The sequence below is a fragment of the Lissotriton vulgaris genome, chromosome 1_1, assembly GCF_964263255.1.
Source record: "Lissotriton vulgaris chromosome 1_1, aLisVul1.2, whole genome shotgun sequence".
In the NCBI taxonomy this organism is placed as follows: domain Eukaryota; kingdom Metazoa; phylum Chordata; class Amphibia; order Caudata; family Salamandridae; genus Lissotriton; species Lissotriton vulgaris.
In genome coordinates this window covers 1,143,836,777-1,143,858,866 of record NC_141685.1, presented here as the reverse complement: position 1 = coordinate 1,143,858,866, position 22,090 = coordinate 1,143,836,777, and the positions used below count along the sequence as shown (strand labels likewise).

General features: G+C 45.5%; 1 long non-coding RNA gene across 1 annotated transcript; it reads left to right on the top strand.

Annotated features, from left to right (window-relative positions):
- Positions 1 to 216: 216 nt before the first annotated feature.
- LOC147748806 (uncharacterized) lies at positions 217 to 4,253 on the top strand. The gene is made up of 3 exons (XR_015309646.1): positions 217 to 978; positions 1,636 to 1,658; positions 3,889 to 4,253. It is a non-coding gene; the product is annotated as an uncharacterized LOC147748806 (long non-coding RNA).
- Positions 4,254 to 22,090: the final 17,837 nt, after the last annotated feature.

Here is a 22,090-nt window from a genome sequence, read left to right as displayed (position 1 = left end):
CCAGTAGTGACCAGAAAGGCTCTACCTCCCCATATCTTTTCTTTTTCCTCAATTTGTGGATGACTACTAAATTACGTCCTGCCAATTGAAGAAGTCTACTTGGGGAGTGCTATCGGAACATGGATTTACCCCCCCCCCCCCTCCCCCCACGGGCTAGCACTGTAAAGTACTTTGTGAACAATGCACATGACCTTGAAGGTGACCCTCTTCTGTACAGGGAGCAAGTGAAGTTCATGCTGTCCTTTTGAGACTGACATTTATGTGGGGAGGCCTAGTGCAAGCTTGGCTGTTGCGTTGTGCTCCACTTGCAATTTGGTGAGGGTAGTCTTATTGGTCTCCAAACAGAGTGCATTGAAATAATCAGTCCTGTATGAGATTGAAGCCAAGTCTTACCTGTTTGCATGGGAAGGGATGAATAGAAAGAGCTTCCGCAAAGTTCTGATAATCCAGATACAGATCGCCAGAGTGCGATTAACTGAAGATCCATGGACAGGTCACTGTCCAGGATGACTCCTCTAAAGTTTTAGCTGAGTTAGTGGGGATGGGCAGTGTCCCCAGGCCTGATTTTAGGTTCAAAAGGTAAGCCTCAGTTTGATCATATGTCAGAGGGGAGAATCAGGACAGAGATTTGGGATAACTCTTTCCTAATAGCAGAACAGTTGTTCCACCGAAAGGCGGCGGTCTGCCTGCTTCTCTTGGTTTATTGGTAAGAATTCTGTTAACTCCCACATTTCCCCTGCACATCCAGATTTCGGCAGTGATGTTGGAACCTCCCTCACTATATATAGGGCAGTCCGGCGCTGTGACGTTCTCTTGTCATGGGCGCCATCTTGGAAGGTAGGTGTTGAGCTCGTTGACGGCCGAGCGGCCCTTGCCGTATCCGTTCTTAATCCGCAGCATCCTAGTGCCATCCACCCCGAAAACTAACGATTTGTTCTTGCCTCTTCACAGGCTGATCCTCCGGAGATGAGAGCCAAGGTAAGCGGTGCTTTTTCGGTGAATGCTCGTATGTGGACGGTTTGTTACCGGAGGGGGGTGGGGGGAGGGCTTGGGCTGACGTGCCGGGCGGCATTGTACTACTGATTGCGGTTAATGTGCGCTGTTTGGGAGGGAAGGAATAGGTAGTAAGCAGTCTACACTAGCCGCATTTGTTTCTTAAATGCTATAATTAACGGGCTACTGGGGCCTGTGCTCACATTATGTGGTTCTGTAATCCAGTTGCAACGATTAATCGTACACGTTTTTACCATTTTAAGAAATGGCGGGCTGATAACGAGCAGTTGGATCTCGAGTAACAAACTGATATGTTTTGGTTCGATGTATGAAGTTTTGTCTTGAAACTCTCCTTTGGCAGCCTGTTTTAAGTGATTGATGTTGAATTACCAGTGAGACTACGCACTATTTACTTGTTTGGGGTGGGGTCCTTTTATTTTTCGAATGCAATGGGGTGACATTTTCAATCTGAGCGCTCACGCCGCCTTGGTGTAGCAGACCCATGTGCGGTAAGGAGAAATGTAAGTTACAGTCTGGGAGACCCACCTCTTGTGCGCGTTATCTATTGCTGCACATTTTCAACGTGTTGTTTTTGTATTGTCAATTTTTTTAAAGCGTCTTGTTTGTGTTTTTTTTTTCCAGTGGAGGAAGAAGCGTATGCGCAGGTAAACTCGCTTACATTTTTTTTCGACTTGCTTTTACCATGTAATGAATGTATTGGAGTCGCACGCGCGTTACTGGTAGTCGTTTTCCATTCATTTTAAACAGCGTCCCATGGTATGTGCTCATGTTGTTCGCACCTGCGTTCACAAATCCGATGCATAGATCAGATACCAGCTCTCATGCCTTTACATCGCTCTTTATGACTTATCTATCTACTCACTCTAATTCTACAGGAAGCTGTAGTCCAGGCTTTGTGTGGTTCCACCAGGCCTTAGGTCTTCCTAGACTAGCTCCTTGGAGCCAGGTTAGCCTATGGGTAATGCGGCACTCTGTATGACTTGATTAACACATGGATGTTTCATATGCCGTAAATGTTCTGTGACGCCTGCCGATTAACTTGCAGCAGCTGACCAATGTGTGTTGCCGATGCTCTTAAACTCTGCGACCCCAAGGCAATGTAAGGTCACCCCACGTGCTGCGCTGCAAGAACATCCTCCCAAGCTTTTAGTTGTGCTGTAGTTGACGGTGCCAGTCATTGTAGTTGTGTTTCAGCTACATATTGGCATTGCATGGGGAGGTCCTACTACATTTGATCTAGTATTGCAGTCTGGCTAGTTCTATTCAGTAGTACGTAATATCGAGATTTCTGTATAAATCTGCAGGTACAGAGGCTATATATAGATTTCCAAAATAGAATGCTCAGTGGTACCACTGTTGGGTGTTTGACAATCCAGCTGGCTATTTGTCCTGTGCATTATGTCCAGTCTGTTGGCCAGTACCACCCAGGCACAATTTGATAAGTGCTTTCCCGTTTTTTACAGACTACCACACATGCTCTTACTGCTACCATCCCGCTGGCCCAAACGAAATGCGGCATTATGGTGCTGTCTTTGCCTGTTTTTTGTTGCAAAAGTGCTTCTGTTTAAGGCAGGCGTTTTTGAGCTTTCTGGGTGGATTTGGTGATGCTGTATTGCACTTAAATGTTTGTTGCGTCATACCAGGACCATTGGAGTTATGCGGCAAGAAAAGGCACACTAGCCTAATGTAGTGCATTGAAAATGAGCACTAAAAAAACGGGCATAGGTTTCACCTCGTTAGTACCGGTTTAATATCCCATTATGACTGATAGATGAATCATTGATAAGGTCCTTCAACTGCAAAAGCACAGGTGTGGGTAGGGTTGTTTGGGGGTCCATGACAGTGGTTCTGCAAATCTCATTACACCTCAAATTTAAAGCCAGATTCCCCATTCCTTAACTTTTAAACCAGTACAATGGTAGCAGCTATTGGCTCCGTGAATCTACTTATCTTTGCACATTTAAATCAAGCACTGCTATAAGACAGTTCTTTTTTGCAAATTGAGTTATGTGCAGTCTGCGCAGCATAAAGTGATTAGTGTTCGCTTCAAAGTGACTTCGCTATTAAGCCATCTGCATGGTGGGAAGGCTCGAAGCAAATAACCTCCCCTCTTCTGCTATTCATAGTCTGCAGAGCTAAACATTTGAGGCATATTTACAAGCCCCTATCGCTACAGGAACGTCACTTTTTTTGACGTTCCTGTGGAGATATGGGCTTCACCTTATTTACAAGGTTGCGCTAAGCAACTTAACGTGGCTTAAGGCCACCTTGTAAAGGCACGCTATACTTAGCGTGAAAGGGGTGGGCATTGAGTGTTGTGATGGGCGTTCCACCGCGACCCCATAGCTCTTTGACGCTGCCTTGTATTTACACGGTATGGGCCAGCGCCAAAAGTAAGACCAGGTAATACCTAGTCCTCTAGTGATACGAGGAATTTTGCTCAAACAAATCACCTGTAAAGATTGTTCATATGCTCTATCCCTTCCTGCTCGTAAACAATCCCCTTTGCAGCGCAGGCACCCTTGCTACATGGCGTGAGGGCGCCTGCGCTGGTGCTAGACTGCTTTAGCCCCAGCTCCAAAAGGAAACTCAGGAGTGCACTGCACTTTTGTAAATAAGATGCATTCCTTGGTTTTAAAAGGGTGGGAGCGCTTAAAGCTATGCTCTACCACTTTGCTAGTAAATATGTCTCTTGGGTTGTATCATCTACCGCTAGTAGGACTGCAAACCTGGGGTAACCATCTGTGCAGTACACTACTGCAGATTCTGTTTCAAGTTTTGTATTTGCTCTTTATTCTGTGGTTGGTGTTAATAGCCATTTCTGGAGAGTTAATCTTTTTACAATGTCATTAATATATTGTCCTTCCTTTTTAGGCTGAAGCGTAAAAGGCGAAAGATGAGGCAGAGGTCCAAGTAAGCTTCGGCTGCGGGGGTGCAAACCTGAGCATAGAGCTTCTGAATGGAACTACGAAGCGTTTGCCGGATATCACCTGCCACACTCCTGGCCCAGAACAGCTGGAACAACCTATAGCTGGACTGATGAATATGGCTTACTGCAGAAGAACCAGAACATCGTGTCAACCTTTACTCTTGCGTTCGCCCGTGTCCTGGAAAGACTTTCAGTTCAAGCTGCGGTTACCTTGACAGGATACTATGCTTATTTGAGATTCGGAAGTTTTGGACTTGTTCAGTTTTGCTTCCTTGTGTAGCAATTATAATAAAGATGTTCATCAACCATCGTTCTTGATACACTTTACTGTCAACAAACATTTTTGCTGCTTTTGGTTTGGCAAACCGTGTTTCGGTGAGTTTATCCTAAACGGAGCATCACACGGACTACTGTTACTACTAACGTTTTTCAGATTCATTGTGATGTCTAGAGCTTACGAATGCTTCTGAGCCGGTTCATGTTACATAGTGGGCGTTTCTTCATGTGCTTAGCATCAACTGCTGACCTCGACAGTTGGTAAACTCAGTGGTGTATCTTGGGCAAGTGCGACGGTTGTATCAAATCTGTAGGGGCGTATTTGGGTTTGCTGTCGTTTTATACACTGCTAGGTGCGGTGGTAAAGTCAAGTGTTCTGTATTTAAATAGGTTTATCTTTGCGATCTCGAGTGCGTGGAGTGTTGTGCTCAAGGTGTTGTGTGCTTTTTGTCAACTTTGCCTGAAAGCAGAAAGTACCTGGCGAGGCTGGTATGATAGCTCTTGATGAATCACCATGGCTAACTAGAGTTTACTAGACTTTTTGTCCTTTGAGATAGCACTAATAAATGCCTGTGTGTGATGTTGCCAAATGCTTCCCCCACAGAGAAAAGGATTCCAGGATAGGTAATGCAGTGCCTTTATTGTATTTAACAAATACGCTATCTCAAAGAGCGCCGAGCGTCTCACTGACCCGAGCTCCGGTCGCTTCTGCCGCTTCCTTTCCTTCGCGCGCTTTCCTTGCTGCATGCGCTAGTGTTCCGCTCTTGCTCCGGCGCGCCACGTCATCACGCCGGGCGCCGGAGACTTGAGCGCAACACTACATATCTCCTTTTCCAATAACGTAAACAACACTTAGGTCCCAACTTAAATAGTCACTCATATCAGTCTTTGAATCGAGGGGGCAGGGTGACTGCCCTCCCGGCACGGGTTCGTCTTACCGGTGTGAGCTCTTCCCTCTTACCTTCACCGGGAAGACTCCTCACTCCCTTCTGTGTGCCCGCTTCCTTCTCCCCAGCCGGGGTCGTGTTCACCACTGCTCCTTCATCTGCCAGTGCTTCCTCGTTCTCTTCATTGTCCTCTTGAGCAGGTCTTTCCTTCTGCCTCTCATTCCCTATCACAGTCTCTTCTTCTCCGTTGGCTTGCTTCTAGCCTTCATTCTCTTCCTCCTTGCCCGCCGGCCACTGCATGATCCTGTTGATCTTTGCCATGCGGGCTTGGGACCACACTCTCCCATCACTGAGCAAGGCCGCTCTTCCATACACTTCTTGAACCTGCAGGGGTTTGCTGTACTTGCTTTCCCCCTTTCTTTTGGAGAGTTGCAAGTTTGACTCTAACCCATTCCCCTTTTTCCAGATCAGTGGCTTTGGTGTTGTGCCTTTTGTTGTAATGCGTAGCGTACACCTTTTGGGCCCTCTCCAGGTTGTGCTGTACCACCGCCGGCGACCATTTGCTCGTCACTGTTTTTTCTCTCCACACTAAATTGTCTCTCGTAAAGGGGAGCCTGCCTCTCAGGATTTGGAAGGGGCTGTAACCTTGCACTGTCGGGGTGATTCTGTAAGCCCACAGCATGCTCTGAACTTCCGTTTCCCAATCTTTCCCTTGCATTATGGCAGCCTGTATGGACCCCATCAGCACACGGTTGAACCGTTCTACTTGTCCATTGCATGCGGGATGGTACACTGCCGTGTGTTTGGACTTTATCCCGTTCCTCTCCATGTACTTGGTCCATTTATCCGAGGTAAACTGTGGCCCATTGTCACTTAATATCGTCCTCGGTATTCCTTCCCTCAAGAACAGTGAAGTGAGAAATCTCAACACAGTGTCCGAATCCATGGATTCTTGCACCTCTATTTCAGGCCATTTAGAGTATTTGTCTATGACGACCCACAAGTATTTGGCTATACCTCTGTTGTTGAACGGGACCCAATATGTCCACTGCTATATCTTCCCATGGATTTTGGGGTCGCTCAAATTCGCCCAACGCAGGCCTCAATGGTCTCAGTATTTTATCCGCTCCTTGGCACTGGACACATTCCCTCACTTGCCTTTCTATCTGACTGTCCATTCCCGGCCACCAGTACGTTTGTTTCACCCTCATCTTTGTTTTCACAATGCCAAGGTGACCTTCATGAAGCTGGTTCAGTAGCAGAGGAATTAGTGTCACTGGAGGGATCACTTTATCTCCCCGGTACATGAAGATGCCTGAATCACTCATTGATATTTCCTCCCGTATCTCGTAGTATTTCCACAGGTCCGCTTTGAGATGCCTTTTTTCTGGCCACCCAGAGATCAGATATTGTTTGACTTCTTCGATTTCACTGTCATTCTCATAGGCTTGGGCCCATTCTTGCCTGCTGATTGTCCTCTCCGAGTCAGCCATTTCCGCCACCATCTCGTCTGTGCCAGGTGGGACTGCCATCGCATCCTCCATGGCTGAGGCCCTGCTCAAATAGTCCGCTACTTTATTCTGTGTCCCTGGCAAGTACTCCACATCATAGGTGTAGTCTAGTAACTTGAGTGTCATCTTTGTGATGCGTGGTGTGGCAGTATCGTGGCCGCAGGAGGTTAACACCTTGACTAGTGGTTTATGGTCCGTTTGCAGTTTGAATCTTGTGCCCCAAATGAATTGTCTAAATTTTCCCATGGCCCATGTGACCGCCAGCATCTCTTTTTCTATGACACTGAATCTCTGCTCGGTGGGGGACAACACCTGGGATGCAAAACTGAGTGTCTCCACTGTGCCATCTTTCCTCTCCTGTGCCAGCACTGCTCCCAATCCTTTTTCACTGGCATCCGTTGTCAATATGGTGCTGCCCGCTGGGTCATATCCGTGCAGGGGTACTGCTCCACTTATGTCGTTTTTCAGACCCTCGAATTCACTCAGTGCCTCTTTATCCCATTTAAACGACGATTTGTCCCTGGTGAGCTGTCTGAGTTTATGAGTCTTTGTGGCGAAGTGTCTTACAAATTTACTATAGTACTCCGCCATTCCAAGGAATGACCTCACTTCCTTGTTGACTGGGGCTCTGGCATCGCAAATGGCTTTCACGTTTTGTCTTTTGGGGGAGATTCCTTGACTCCCTATTTCATGTCCTAGATAGGTGACAGATGACATGCCCAGCCTGCACTTACTCCACTCGGCGGTGAGAGCTTTTTCTTGTAGCACTGTTAGCACCTTTTGTCAGTTTCATGTCGTGGTCTTCTTGGTTTGTTCCCATGATCAGGATGTCGTACTGAACGCCTGGTAGGTCCTTGAATAGGCGGTGCATCAGCTTCTGGAACACCGCGGCCGCAGAAGCCAGGCCAAACTGCATGCGGCGGAACTGATGAATGAGGTTAGTTTTCTGCTCGATGGGTGCAAGTCAATCTGATGATACGCTGATGGGAGGTCAATTGTTGAGAACCATGTCACACCTTTCGTTCTTGCCAACATTTCCTCGATCCTCTGTAGGGGAAAATTTTCCACTATTAGGCATTTGTTGAGCTCGCGGAGGTCCACACATAAACGTACCTTGCCATTGGGTTTCCTGGCTACGACAAAGGGGGCCAGCCATTCTGAGCATTCTATCGGTTCTATTATCCCTTGTTCTTCTAATCTTTGGAGTTCCTGCTGGACTGCTTCCTTAATAGCGATGGGGATGTTCCTGACCTTGTGGGACACCGGACGGGCATCCTCTCTGAGGAGTATCTTGTGTACAAACTTGTCCAACTTTCCAACCGTGCCTCCAAACACCTTGGGGAAGGTCTGCTTCAGTTTGTCTTGCTGTGGCCAGCGGCTGTCTTCCGTCAAAAGGATTTGCTCCTTGCCTCCTGGATCTAACTTTATTCCCAGGTCACCCTGGTCTCTCCAGCCTAGCACTGAGGGTCCCCGCTCCGCCACATATAGCTTGCAGATCGCTGATCTACCTCTGAATTCGAATTTCAAGGCGCGGAAGCCCACCATGGGAATTGCGTTGCTGGTGTATGAAATAGGTCGTATGTCCGGTGGGTTTAACTGCGGACCCAGGGTGGGTACAAAGTCTTCCTCCCACACCGATCGTTGTACAATGGAGTATGGAGATCCCAAGTCCATTGCTATGTGAACTTTCACTCCTCCTATCAGCATGTCTGTGCGCAGCTTGTCCGAGCGTTTGCCCGTTACCTCTAACACCTGTTCTTCGACGCATAAGACCATGTCTTCTTCTTCCTGGTCTTCAGTCTGGCCTTCTGACAGGGACTGCCCAATGCACTTCACCATGAATTTCTTCCCTTTCCTGCGACAAACTTTCTCAAAATGGCCTACCAGGCCACAGAAGGAGCATCTGGCGCGAAACGCTGGGCACCGTTTGTCTTGTGCTGAGTGAGCTGTACTCCCGCACCTGTAGCACGAAAATTTGCTGTCCGTGGGCTGCCTTCCTGGTGATGCCTGTTTCCCAGTCCACTTGGAATCGTGCCTTCCTTCTCCAGCGGATCCCCTTTGCCTATTAGCCGAATGAGCCTTGTCTATTTTGTTGACCATTTGCCTCTGCGGAGTCTCCTTTTTGGCTGCTTCTGCGCAGCGTTTTGAAAGTTCCGCCTTCTTTACCATGGCTGTCACGTCTTTGAGCGACGCTTCACCCTGCGCCCACAACTTGTCTTGGACTGACCTGTTCGTGGTGTGCATGACTATTTGGTCCTTGATGTACTCGTCCTGTAGTTGTCCATATTTGCACGTGATGGCCAGTCGCCTCAAAGCCGCCACGTAATCATCTATTGATTCCCCTTCTTCCTGCTTCCTTTGTTGGAAGTTGTACCGGTCAATGGATACGCACACCGCCGGGCGATAGTGATTGTCTAGGTCTTCTAGGGCATGCTTGAAGACGTCATCATCCGCGGCTTGTCTCACTGCTGGCACAATGTTCGCAAACACTCGTACACCTTCCGGGCCCAGGTTATGCAGTAGTAACCTTTTTTCCTAGCGCTGGGGAATGGCTCGCCCTTTTCATCCTCCAAGGCCTCCACATAGTCTTTGAAATACTCCCTCTAGTCCTCCCACTTCATCAGGGGTTCACCTGGTCTGGGTAGGAAGGGGATGGGTGCTGTGAGAGATGTCATCTGGTTGCTCATTCTGCGCGGTGTTCCTGGTCCTCCGTCTCGGTTCCCTGGGCTGCCTGATGCGCTGGGGTTTCCTTCTCTGTCTTAGTCGTCTCCTTGGCTTTTGGGACTGCCAGGTGCACTGGTAGTTCTACCTTGTGTGGCGCCGGGGAGGTGTACTTTTCCTTCCTCCCTATCACTTCTTTCTGCCAGGGTCTCAGCTGCGTGCCTCTCTGCGCGCTGTGCTGTCTTTGACCTGCCTTAGTATGGCTTGGGCCACGTGTATGCTGGTTGCTGGTGTTGTGCGCTGCTGCCACTCTCTCTTGTAAATAGCGCTGTATTTCTGGGCGTGCTCACAATGTGGTGCCCCTTTCAGCAGTCTCTGACCTGCTTTATTCCTTGTGTCCCTTGCTGCTGCTTCTCTCGTGTTGGTGGGGTGATCCCAGTCCTCGTCGCCACTGTGATGTTGCCAAATGCTTCCCTCACAGAGAACAGGATTCCCAGATAGGTAATGCAGTGCCTTTATTGTATTTAACAAATACGCTATCCCAAAGAGCGCCGAGCGTCTCACTGACCCGAGCTCCGGTCGCTTCTGCCGCTTCCTTTCCTTCGCGCGCTTTCCTTGCTCCCTGCACGCATGCGCTAGTGTTCCGCTCTTGCTCCGGCGCGCCACGTCATCACGCCGGGCGCCGGAGACTAGAGCGCAACACTACACTGTGTAGCATGACAAAACATAATATAAGCATTTAAAGTTGTTTCCATCGCTTTTTTGGCTTTTCCGCTTCCACTGCATTGGGTTTCAAGCGCATGTACTCATTTATTTCCCTTGGACTGCCCTTGCTAAATGTTGCTTTCGTGTTCATATTTTGGGTGTCCTGTGACCCTTGTTCACACCACGATAGTGTCTGTTCCCACCCCGCTCGTTCAATAAATCGCTTGCGGGGCTGCAGCTGACTCGTTCTCCGTGTTTTTTGGACCGATTCACTCCAGAATGGTGGACCAGTAAAGTGAGTGACACTATTTCAGGAACGGCCCATTGTCTGAGCATTCCAATTTTTCCAGTTTAACGAGATCTCCACCGTAGTGGAAATAATGGTTCACAAAGCTGCATTTTTCGGTCTCGCTTGGCTGTGTAATTCTTGGTGTGACCTTGCAGCGGGCCTAGCGCCTGCCCATCGCACATAATCTGTCTTTTGTTAAATGTTAGCTTGCTTTTTATTCGTTGCCTGGTGTGGCTTTGACTTCACCTTCTGCCCTTTCTCCCTGGGTGGCACAGCATAATTACTTGTACCTTTCCACTGTTTACATGAATGGCTTTCTTTTGGTTAAGCAGCGCATGTGTTGCAGCAGTCTAGCAGGTCTCTCCTAGCTATACTCTTGTTCTCATCTTTGCTTGTCACTGCTTCCTGTTGTATGCTTGCTTCCTCTACCCTGCATTGCTTTCTCGCACACATGCTTTTTCCTAGTTATTTCCTTTTGTTGCAATCTTATACTCGTCAATGTTAAATAAGTGACTCTCAACTGTGCCATTGCAGACTTCCATGCTTCATAGCTAACGATTTGACAGTGGTGGTCATAAATGTGCACAACTTGCCCCAGCAATTTAGAACAGATTAGCTAAAATTGTTAAATAAGGCCTTCAGGTGGTTTCCTGGCAAATATGCTTAGTGAGAATATCCGTTTATATGGTGCTTGCTAGCGGAGGCAATACCCGGGTGCATGCTTGATGGGGTTATTGCTGATAGGCTGATACTTGGGCACTTCGGACATGGTGCGACTGGTTTTGTGAATACCTACCACTTTTCCTTTCCACAGTCAAATGTCGTGCTCTTGTACATATCATGCACAATATCCCAGTAGTGATGGCCACCTCTTCTGCAATGGTAAGCAACCAGGATTCCCTTGTTAGGAAGCGCAATCTCCCTGTAGGCACTGTAATGCAGTAACTAGGAGGCTGCCTTTTGTTTCTTCCTTGCCTTTTCTCGTCTGAAGGACTGGCGTTACCCTGGTCAGTTTTTGAACTGGAAAGTGATGGACGAGTTAGGACCTAAAATCTTAACTACTTTGTGCCACAGGGGAGCCGTGCCAAATTATGGCTGCGAGTTAAAGCTGTTCAATTTCTAGCAATGCAATTGGTACCTGTGAGCAGGCCCACGCATCCAGGCTTAACCTGCTACTGTCTTAGTTGCCTCATTATGTAGTTTAGCCTCGACTGCTGCAGATTCCAGTAATCTCTAGCTGTTTGGAGATGGGTCCTGGTCCTCAAGCCTCATACTAGTTATTTTGCGGATTATCCAGAGATTGAAGCGCATTAAAGCAATGGGAGCTATTAGTGACAGCAGTGGGGCATGAGTTATGGCGAGAAGGAAATATTCTGCAAATATCGTGCACTTATACCATCTTGTATATAATGCACACCTTAATGATAGCAAATAAGAATAATTGATGGGAAATGAATTGATATTGCAACAATTGGCTAATGCCATACCAGCTAGTCAAACTAACACCTTGTAGGGGGGCTAGTGATGTATATAGTGCTATGGGGTCCAAGTTTGCTACTAAAGTCACTACAAATAGGAAGTCCTAGTTTGATATTGTATAGCACATAGTAGTAAAATGTTGCTGCATTCAATGGGCATCTACATGACCGGTTTCATTGATTCTCATTGTAGTGTAGTACCCTGATTGCGAATCATCTAAGCAGGAATCCACTGTGGTCACCCTGGTCCTTGTTTTTTTTGCAGGCTTTAGAACTTCCCTCCTAGCCAGTCGGTGCCTTTGCTAGCCAGTGATTGAAGTGCCAGTGCTCGTTTTTAGGTCTCGCCTGTCAATGTGCTTGCGCGAATATTGGGGCTTATCCAGATCTTATCCATCGGGCGATTCCATGCAATGCCCGTGATAAGCAAGCTCAATGCGCAAGCGCATTGACATAAAATGCGCGTGCACATGAAAGCCAGCCATCTGCCGCCAGCAGCTTCACCGCCCCCTGCTGCATCAAAGGCTTTTTGGCCGTGTCGCATTTCTCCTCCTACCTCCCCACCGCAATGCCAAGAACTTTCACAGCCGCCAGGCCGTGTCTCTTGTTTCTCTCCCCCACCCTCTCCCCACTCGCTCTTCAAAGGCTGCTCACTCTCCTTCTCCCCTGCCCCCACCCCATCTGACTTGTTTTTCTTTCATTTCACGGTCGATTTTGCGTCACACGTGTTTTCTTCCCCGTTTTTTAAAAATTATTTCGCGGACGATTTTCGTTTCACGGCCGCCAATGCTTGTTCTGTTAGCTCCTTGTTCGCCACTGACTGTATATTTTCATCTGTAAGAAACTATTTTGGCATATTTACAGAAGATCGGTGGTGCCTGCAGCCGCCTCCAACCACAGCCTGCCCCAGTGCCATCGGCAGTGCCTGCATACCTCTCCTGTCTCCCACCACAGCCTGCCCCAGTGCCATTGGCAGTGCCTGCATACCCCTCCCACCACAGCCTGCCCCAGCGCCATCGGCAATGCCTACAGCCGCCTCCCACCACAGCCTGCCCCAGAGCCATTGGCAGTGCCTGCATACCCCTCCCGCCTCCCTCCACAGCCTGCCCCAGCGCCATTGGCAGTGCCTGCATACCCCTCCCGTCTCCCACCACAGCCTGCCCCAACGCCATCGGCAATGCCTACAGACTCCTCCTGCCTCCCACCACAGCCTGCCCTAGCACCATCTGCAGTGCCTGCAGACCCCTCCCGCCTCTCACCACAGCATGCCCAAGTGCAGCATGAGTTACATACACATGGATGTGGGATGTTCTTAACTAAACTGCAACTAACAATCGTTTTTCAGTTTGTTTTAATAACATTTTTGTACCTTACAAGTTATGGGATTGGGGGTGTTTTGTTTGGGTGCAATCACTAGCGCATTAATGCTGCTAGAGTTAAAACGTGGGCGCTGAAACTGCATGCAAGCATCACATTCTCAAGACGAATGGAAACTGAAGTGTGCGGCCGATCCCTGCACCCAGCCCATGTGTTTGAACCAGAGCACGGTGTAAGGTGCAACACCCATTCTTTTACTCGTTATAGCAAGTACGTAGCTGAATTTGAACAGACTTGTTCTTTTATTAGATGAATACATCTAAGTCACGTACATACAAAACATGTTGCATTACAAATGCTATAGATGTCACATTTGAAAAAGTTTAAAGTATGGGCATTGTAAATGACAAAGCTATTAATTTGGCTATTTTCAAGACCAACACATTAAAAAAAATTCATTTACAAAACCAATAGCTCCAACTTTTCTAATGCGAGACCTATTACATTTCCAATGCTTGTTAGATATGGTTACATTTGACATACCCCTAATTGATCTATATAACTTGCCTGTATGTGGTACATGGTTGTACTATGGATCTGAAGTTGAATGTAGCCTGGATCTTGGGCTGCACATCAAGCACTGCAATTTATCCAAAGGTATGCTTTGACAAACCTCTAAAATATTAAGTCACTCAAATGTAGGTCTTCTAGCTCACGAGGCATGGTGTAGGAATGCAATGTTGACCTTGTTAGTAACTAGCACCTCCCTCTTTTCACTTTAGGTAGGCTACCCATAGAGCAACACTAGAAATGAATAAGACCTACCATGAATGGGACGAGAGAAAATTAAACTCCTATGTTGACTTGAAATGGTGGTCAACTTTAAGTTACCCATTAGCTGCTGCCATACAGCTAATTAGCATAGTTCTGCTAGCTCCCTCATTTGAATAGAAGTGAAATGCTGTGCAGAGAAAGCATCCATTGAACTTGGCAGAATATGCAGGGTGGTGTTGAGGGTCTGTTGTCAATGTCCAATCCTGCTTGACCAGTTGGGAGTCCTATGGAATATTGTGCATTCCCTGTGGTTGCTGAATATTTATTTTGTACAATCAGAATTCTGTCTTGGTTTGTGGGTACAGTGGCTGCCTTAATATGGATGTTTGAGAACACTTTCTATAGCACACTCCCCCTAGCCCTTGGAGCCCAAGTTCATTGTGGGGGAGGATGTTTGCTATCTGGAAAATGCCACGGTGGTGGGTTAGCCCTGGGAACATAAAACAATTGTAGGGTGTGCACAGAATTCATACCCCTAGTTAGTGCCAGGTATCCACTTGTGACAACTGGACTGGAGGAACAAACGATGAATGGACCGGATCGATAGCCGGTATTGGCTCATGCAGCCACATCTATCCTCACACTTGTGAGTAAGAAAGCTACTTGCTTGGTTTCAGTAATATCCACATAACCAAACACTTCAAATGTAGGCCAGACGGCACTCGCTAACCAGTGTATTACTTAGCATTGAATAGTTGAGCTACTTAGCACTTTTCAGATTCACACAGGCATAGCAACGCAACTTGATCATTGCTCAGGTCCAGATGTATGACCTTAATTAAACCCCTATATAGGTTGAGCAACTAACATGCAGGTCCATCGCCAGCATTTCACTGTACTGTGCTCCCCCTTTGCAAATGTACTTTGCTGCTTAAGGAAGAGCTATATAAATTTAAGTACAATTTAGTGTAACATACTTGAACCCTACTGAACTGTGAGGCTATATTAGCAGAAAAACAGTACTAGACTACAACAGTATTTCACCGGAAAAACCCTGAGATGATTCTGATAGAAATAAGACAGATGCAAATTAGGCAGTAATTATGGTGGTAAACGGATTCAATGTTCAACTTTATTTTGAAGCAGAATTCTGGAGACAGTTATTCGTTCAGTATCACACAATGGGGTAGTGGTAATTACCAGGTCTAATTATGATCACCCAAATTAGACTTTACTTTGAAGCATGGTTTGGTCTCCAAATCTGTCTTCGTGCTTCTAGACATACAGGTACATAGTTTACAATATATTAATCTCAGTTTGGGCAAATGTATTTTTTTTTGTACCCGTTGCAAGCTCGTAGCCTCCGACGGCTCCTTTACCCTTTGAGTAAATTTTTCTTCTAAAACAAGGATTTTCGATGTGACTGGCGAGACCTATCCTTTCCATTTCCCTGCGGTCACCAGCTTTTATTACTTTTGCACTGCAGCATCATAACTGTTAGCTAGATACTCGTGTATAGGTGGTGGTCCACAAAGACCACCCCTCTCTGATGTACTCCATGTCTTATAAACTATGCTTAGGGAGGCAGTTGCAGATCTACCAGGAGGATGGTGCCTAGAGTTTCTGCCACTGTCGGATCTCTACGGTATGGAGATCCTACCTGGTTCACATTAGGAGAGCCCCTTCAGTGCACTGTAGTCTTGTTGAGTGGGATCTGTTTTTTAAGCACCCACTCGCCAAACTTACGGTATTGAGAATCCGCTCAAAGCAGGGGTTTTTCAAAACAGATGGCTATAGGTGCAGGGAGCTTTCTCGGACTGTCTGTCATGTGTAGGTAAAGTGAGTGGTGGTAGGCCCACCCCCAATGGGATAACCTTGACTTGCTGGGCAATTGCCAGATATTCCTTTAGGGCGGAGGTTTAGATTAGCAGAGCCAGTAGAGGCTTAATTAATGGAAACCTGGTCCTTCCGTCAACTTCAAATAGTGTGTAGGGAAAAGCAAAATTGATCACGAATCACAGCAAAGCATTTTTTTTTAATGGAGTTGGCAGGCTGGAAGTAGTTTAGGCATATCTGGTTGTGGTAAATACTAAGAGCAGCAGTGCTGCAAACCCTGGTAAAATCTGTATATAGGTGTGCGTATATACTGGTAAAATAAAGGTTACAGGTACTTTAAGAAATAAAATGTAAAAAAAACCTTAGCCGGCTCTGTAATGCCAGTAGGGGGTTACACCATGCAGAGTTCAGGGCTTAATGTAAAACCCAAAGTGCTCTATTAGTGGTAGTGTGGGAGAGCAGCCTTAGGCCTAACAGAGGCGTGTAAGACATTTATTGCTTAACACTAAAAACTAATGAACACAAATCAAAAGGGAGATTCCCCCCCCATATCAATTTTATAAAAAATAAGCTTATTTTATTTTGGATCTTCGCAATAAGGTAAGTATGTTTTTAACTAAAAATAGTTTTCACTTTAAAAAGTTAGTGCAATTTCTGAATAGTTCAATGTTATCCTATGGGGGGAAGCAGTACAGCGGTTTAACATAAGTGCAACACTTAAAATTCCAGCCTGTGGAACCAAAGGTCAGGCAGGGTCAGGTGAGTACCAAAACTGCACCACCAGTGGCACATGGGTGGCCCGATTCAGAGGTCAAAATTGGCGTTTGCCCCAATTTGCTTAGACTGGGGGGATGCTCAAAGGTACACTGCTTACAGGTAAGTAAATCTGTTGCAGGGGCCAAGTTTTATGGGTTAGATTAAGCACATGGGGCCCACAAAGCAAAGCAAAACCAAACCACCAGCAGCACAGTGGGCAACAGTATGCAATGTTGGTGTCCTGCGCCCAATGCTTTTCAATGAGGATTCAGCTTTCAACAGACCACCTGCAGCTGTCACTAGAGGTTGCAGGAGGAAGACTAACAACAGAGTTAAGTAAAAGTGGGGGCACTGTTGATTGAGCTCACCAAGGCACATGCTTCAGGTGCAGGGGTTCCTTTAGATGTCGGAGTCTTACTGGAGCTGATTACGATCAGGAGCCTCTGTATTCAGGCTGCAGGCATGGAGACAAGGAGGGTAAGCCAAGGTTGGACAGGAGGTCCAGATTGCTGAGGAACCTGTTTGGAGACAGTGGGCAACCTGGACACTGGCTGTTGGCGACTAGTGCGGAGTGGACAGGACTCATGGATCTGCAGGGCACTGGAGACTTTTGTGTTGAATTGTTGGGTACAGAACTACTGTCCTCTAGAATTGTCTTTTTCAAAGTGTGGGTCGTCTTCTTGGGGTTTCTGGAAATCACTGGCTGAAGTACAGGCGTCTTCTTGCAGGGTATTGGCAGCTGAAGACCGGCCAGTAGGGCTGGGGCCAAGTCTTAATGAATTGCTGTACAGTGTCTTCATATTTGGGTCACGGGTAACTCACTTCATGGTCTGAGGGAGCTTCCTAAATACTAGATTTAGTAGGCCTAAAGTAGCAGGTTAGGCTAATGGGCACCTCACCTGGGATGACTACACGTCCTACTGTGACACCCTCAAGTGGGAGGGGGCATTGTCCTAGCCCAGTTTAGGAGTTCCCTCATCTGCAAGATGGAGGGGACTGAAAAGTGTTCTTAACTTTGCCTCCTCCACTAGAGGGATGAAGTTGATAAAGGTGGGCACTCCTAGCCTTTCTAAGTTTTCCCACCCACAGTGGGGGTGTAAAAACAGGACTGTCATCTGCTGCTAGCTGCAGAGGCTGGGCTCATTATAAAGGTGGCGGACCTTTGACTCTTCCCCCTTCAAGCACTGGCCCATCCTGTGGGAAGAGGTGTTACACCTCTGCCCATGATATGCATGGATTCTAGTCCCGGAGAGCAAAGGCTGTCTATCCAGGGGTCCAGAAACATTTCTGTGTGTGCCTGCCTGCCTGCCTAACGCCAGTCAGTGGTACAAAAGGGGGTGGTGATGGACGGAGCATCTGAACCAATCAAACACTCACACCCAGTCAACAGATCTGGGTTTAATCCATCACCGTTCTTTAGCCCACTCTGCCACCCCAGTTCAGACATGGCCATATGCAAATCAGTCTGACCCTGTGCCTCATGTGAACAGTCCAGCCTGAACTGATTTGCATATGGCCATGTCTGAACTGGGGTGGCTGAGTGAGCTAAAGAATGGTGATGGATTAAACCCAGATCAGTTGACTGGGGGTGAGTGTTTGATTTGCTCAAACGCTCCGTACCTCATCTCCTTTTGTATCGCTTTGTAACGTCAGTCAGTGCCACACCAGGGTAGGTTGCTTTTCAGGGGGCACCTGAAGTGCCCTCTGAGTACAATAAATCCTAAACTGGCATCAGTGTGGGGCTATTGTTAGTACCTTTGTACCAAACACTCCTTTGTTCAGTGAAGCTATTATGGTGCTGGGGAACTCAAGATGAGTTTCCAGCCCATGTACTCTATGGCTTCACTGGCACATACAATGTCAAGGAATAGACCCCAATAATGTTGGGGCATATCTGCTCATGCAGCTCCTCTAAATTTAGTCGCTGGAAATTTAATTATTTTCTTTTATCTGATGCCACTTTCATGAAAAACTGTACAGAGTTTTTCAATGAATACTTTTCTTTTAATAAGCCCTCAGACACCTCAATTCCCATCACCTGGGATGCTTTTAAAGCTTCTTTTCGAGCCTTTACGATTTCATATGTTTCTACAAAAAAGAAGCTTAATAGACAAAAGTACGAAGATCAGCTTAAACAGATTAAAAACCTTGAACACATATATTTTACTTCTAAATCCTCTTCTGCCCTCCAGGACTTGATTCTCGCCAAAACAGACCTTAACAAAATTATCACTAATGAAGCTTGTCACACCCTCCTTAAAATAAAATCTAAATTCCATGGTGGCCAGAATAAAGCAGGGAAAATGCTGGCCAATTACTTGAAAATAAAGTCAGAACGCAAAACTGTTGGCCCAATCTTTAATGATTCTCTAAATAAATTAGTTACCTCTGATGAAGACATTGCTGAAGTATTTCACAACTATTACCAAGCCCTATACTCCGATGACACACACCTCTCTGATGCAAACTTAACGACATTTTTTGATGGCCTTCCTTCCCCTCCTTCCCTCCCGGTGGACTTCTCTCACTTGGAACGTGAAATTACTATCCAGGAAATTACCACAGCCATCCACTCTCTCAAAAAATCAAAAGCCCCTGGCCCCGACGGTCTGCCTGTCGAGTTTTATTCCTCTTTCCATTCCTTTTTTGCCCCTAAACTCCTTCAGTTATTTAATTCCTTTATTTCAGATGCTAAGGCTTCTGGCTCCTTTTTGGATGCTCTCATTGTCATTATCCCCAAACATGACATGGATCACTCACAATGCAAAAACTATCGCCCCATATCTTTGATTAATTATGATTGTAAGATTTTTGCTAAAATCCTTGCCTCTCGCCTTGATTCCTTTATCCCTCGCTTAATCAAAACAGGCCAGGTGGGTTTTGTTAAGGGCAGACTTGCTGCTGATAATGCTGGCCTTTTTTCTAATATCATTGCTCATAGTAAGAATGTCAAAGTCCCCTTGGCAGCCATTTCCCTAGATGCTGAGAAAGCCTTTGATCGTATTAATTGGCAATTCATGTTCCGTACCCTCCAATGGTTTGGTTTTGTTCCAACTTTTATATCCTTGGTTAAGCTCCTTTATTCCTCCCCCCGTTCCAGTATTTTTGTTAACAACCAATTTTCCAGATTCTTTTCTTTGACCAGAGGCACAAGACAAGGCTGTCCCCTTTCCCCTTTGTTATTTATTTTATGTCTTGAGCCCTTTCTAGAACGCATTCGTTCCAACCCTGCTATTACTGGTATAAAATTTTCCTCTGTTGATACTAAACTATCTGTGTATGCTGATGATGTCCTCATTTACATGTCCAATCCAGAATCCTCCCTCCCACCTTTTTTAAATGAAGTTCAGTTGTATTCCTCCATATCAGGCTATAAGCCTAATCTATCCAAAACGGAAGTCCTCCCCCATAACTCAATATGTTTTCAATACATGTTTAATAACACTGATTTTGCATGGTGCCCATCTAAAATTAAGTATCTTGGTATATGGTTTTCTTCCTCTCTAAAGGATACCCTTAAATGAACCTTTGATTCACTGACTAGTAAAATTCAATCCCTTCTTCAAATTTGGTCCCCCTTATTTCTATCCTGGTGGGGTAGACTGGACACCATCAAAATGATGATCACCCCACATGTTTTGTACACTGTTTCTATGCTTCCTTTCAAAATTCCCAAATCCTATTTTTCTCGTATTAATTCTCTATGTACAAAATTCCTGTGGAATAATAAACATCCCCGCATTGGTTTTCATAAGTTGATCCGACCTAAAAATGAAGGTGGTGTTCGATTCCCTGACTTTATCTCATACCACTCTGCCTTTTTGATCAAACAATCCTTCTCCTTGGCATATGACTTTATTGATACTCCTGTCCCTAAGTGGGTTCTCCTGGAACGCTCACTTCTGAAAGATTTCCCCTTTAAACATATCACCTTTATGTCAAATTGTACCTTTTTATCTAAATATCCCATTTTGAAGTATTCCCAATCTCTATTACAAACTGTTTTTTCCTCTACCCTTTCCCCTCTTCAATGTTTTTTATCCTCTGTGGTTTGGTACAACAAATTTCTTAGATGCAAAGGAAAATTGTTCTATTTCAAACACTGGAAGGAAAAGGATATAATGTTTGTACATCAATTTTTTCTTGACTCCTCTCTTATTTCCTTTCCAGTTTTGCAAAACATGTTTCATTTACCTTCAACATTTCTCTCTGAATATACTATTATAACATCTGCTATTCAATCTCACTTGTCTTCCCTATCTTCTTCTTCCGAGTCTTTCTCTTCCTTCACTCCTGTCACTCCACTTTATCCTTTATTTTCTACTCAACTCCCTAAAGCTGCTCTTGTATATTCAATTTTATTATCCAATACCTCTGATCGCTCTAAATCCAATGTGGAGACTGATCTTGATGTCTTCCTCAATACTGCATTGTGGGATCGGTTATGGTCCAAGATTTTTAAAGTTTCCATTGCCGCACGCATTACCCAATCCTTACTCTTTATATATCATAGAGTTGTTATTACCCCCGTTAGTATTCATAAATTTTCTCATGCCTCTTCTCCTTTATGTTGGTCTTGTTCCAACGTTCCAGGCACTCTAAAACACCAACTATACAATTGTTCCCTTGTTTTATCTTTTTGGACTAATGTTTGGAATATTTGCATGAAAATGTTATCTCTCTCTTCCCCATTATCTTTTTTACACATATTTTTAGGCTCTTTATCTGATGATATTGATATTGTTACACCCTCTTCTGCTAAATTATTAGACCTGTGTATTGCTCTTGCATTTAAAGTTATTTTATCGTGTTGGAAAGATAATTCTAAACTGTCTGTCCACACATGGTGGAACTACATTTGTGATGAACACAGAATTTCTATTGCTTCCTCCACCTCTGTACCTCTAAAAATTAAATCCGATATGTTATGGCTTCCCTTCACTTCATATCTTTCTTCTAATCCCTCTCCTTTACCGCGTGCTATCCTTACCACATGATTCCTCTGGATACCTTCTTTTTCTCTTCTCTCTCCTCTCTACTCTTTCCTTCTCTTCCGTTTTCCTCTTTCTTTCTCTTTCCTTCTTCTCTTTCTCTTCTTTTTTCTCCCCCTTTTCCTCATAAAACTCCTCGGGACTGATGTCATTTAATATTATATTCATATGTACTTTTTTCTAACTTTTCATGGCATGTCTTTTGTATTACTCTTTAATAATGCCAAATAAAAATTTCTTAAACAATTTTTTTTTATTTTGTATGGTTTAATGAGATTTTACCCTGACCAAGGGGGTGGGGTGGGCGGGGGTGTTTGTCATAGAATGCATAAAGATTATAAGAAAAAAAGAAAAGAGCCCATCTAAGATTTGTCCCACTGTATCTGTGTGGTTTCGACCAGTTGTGGGAGTCCAAGAGATGCCATGGTATCAATGAGTGCTCTGGAGTCCGTACTCCTGGTGGTCTCTAGGTGAAAGTTCACCATAAGAGTGACCTTACTTTTGGCTAAATAAAGTTATATCAAAATAGTGAATTCAGTAGAGAACGGGGACCGGAGGTCTTTATAGTAGAATGCAGAAGAGCTAATCAATAGTTGAGATTTTGATGGAGAAATAAAAAGCCCCATACACTTAAGTGACTCCATGTACCAGTGAAATTTCAATTTGCAA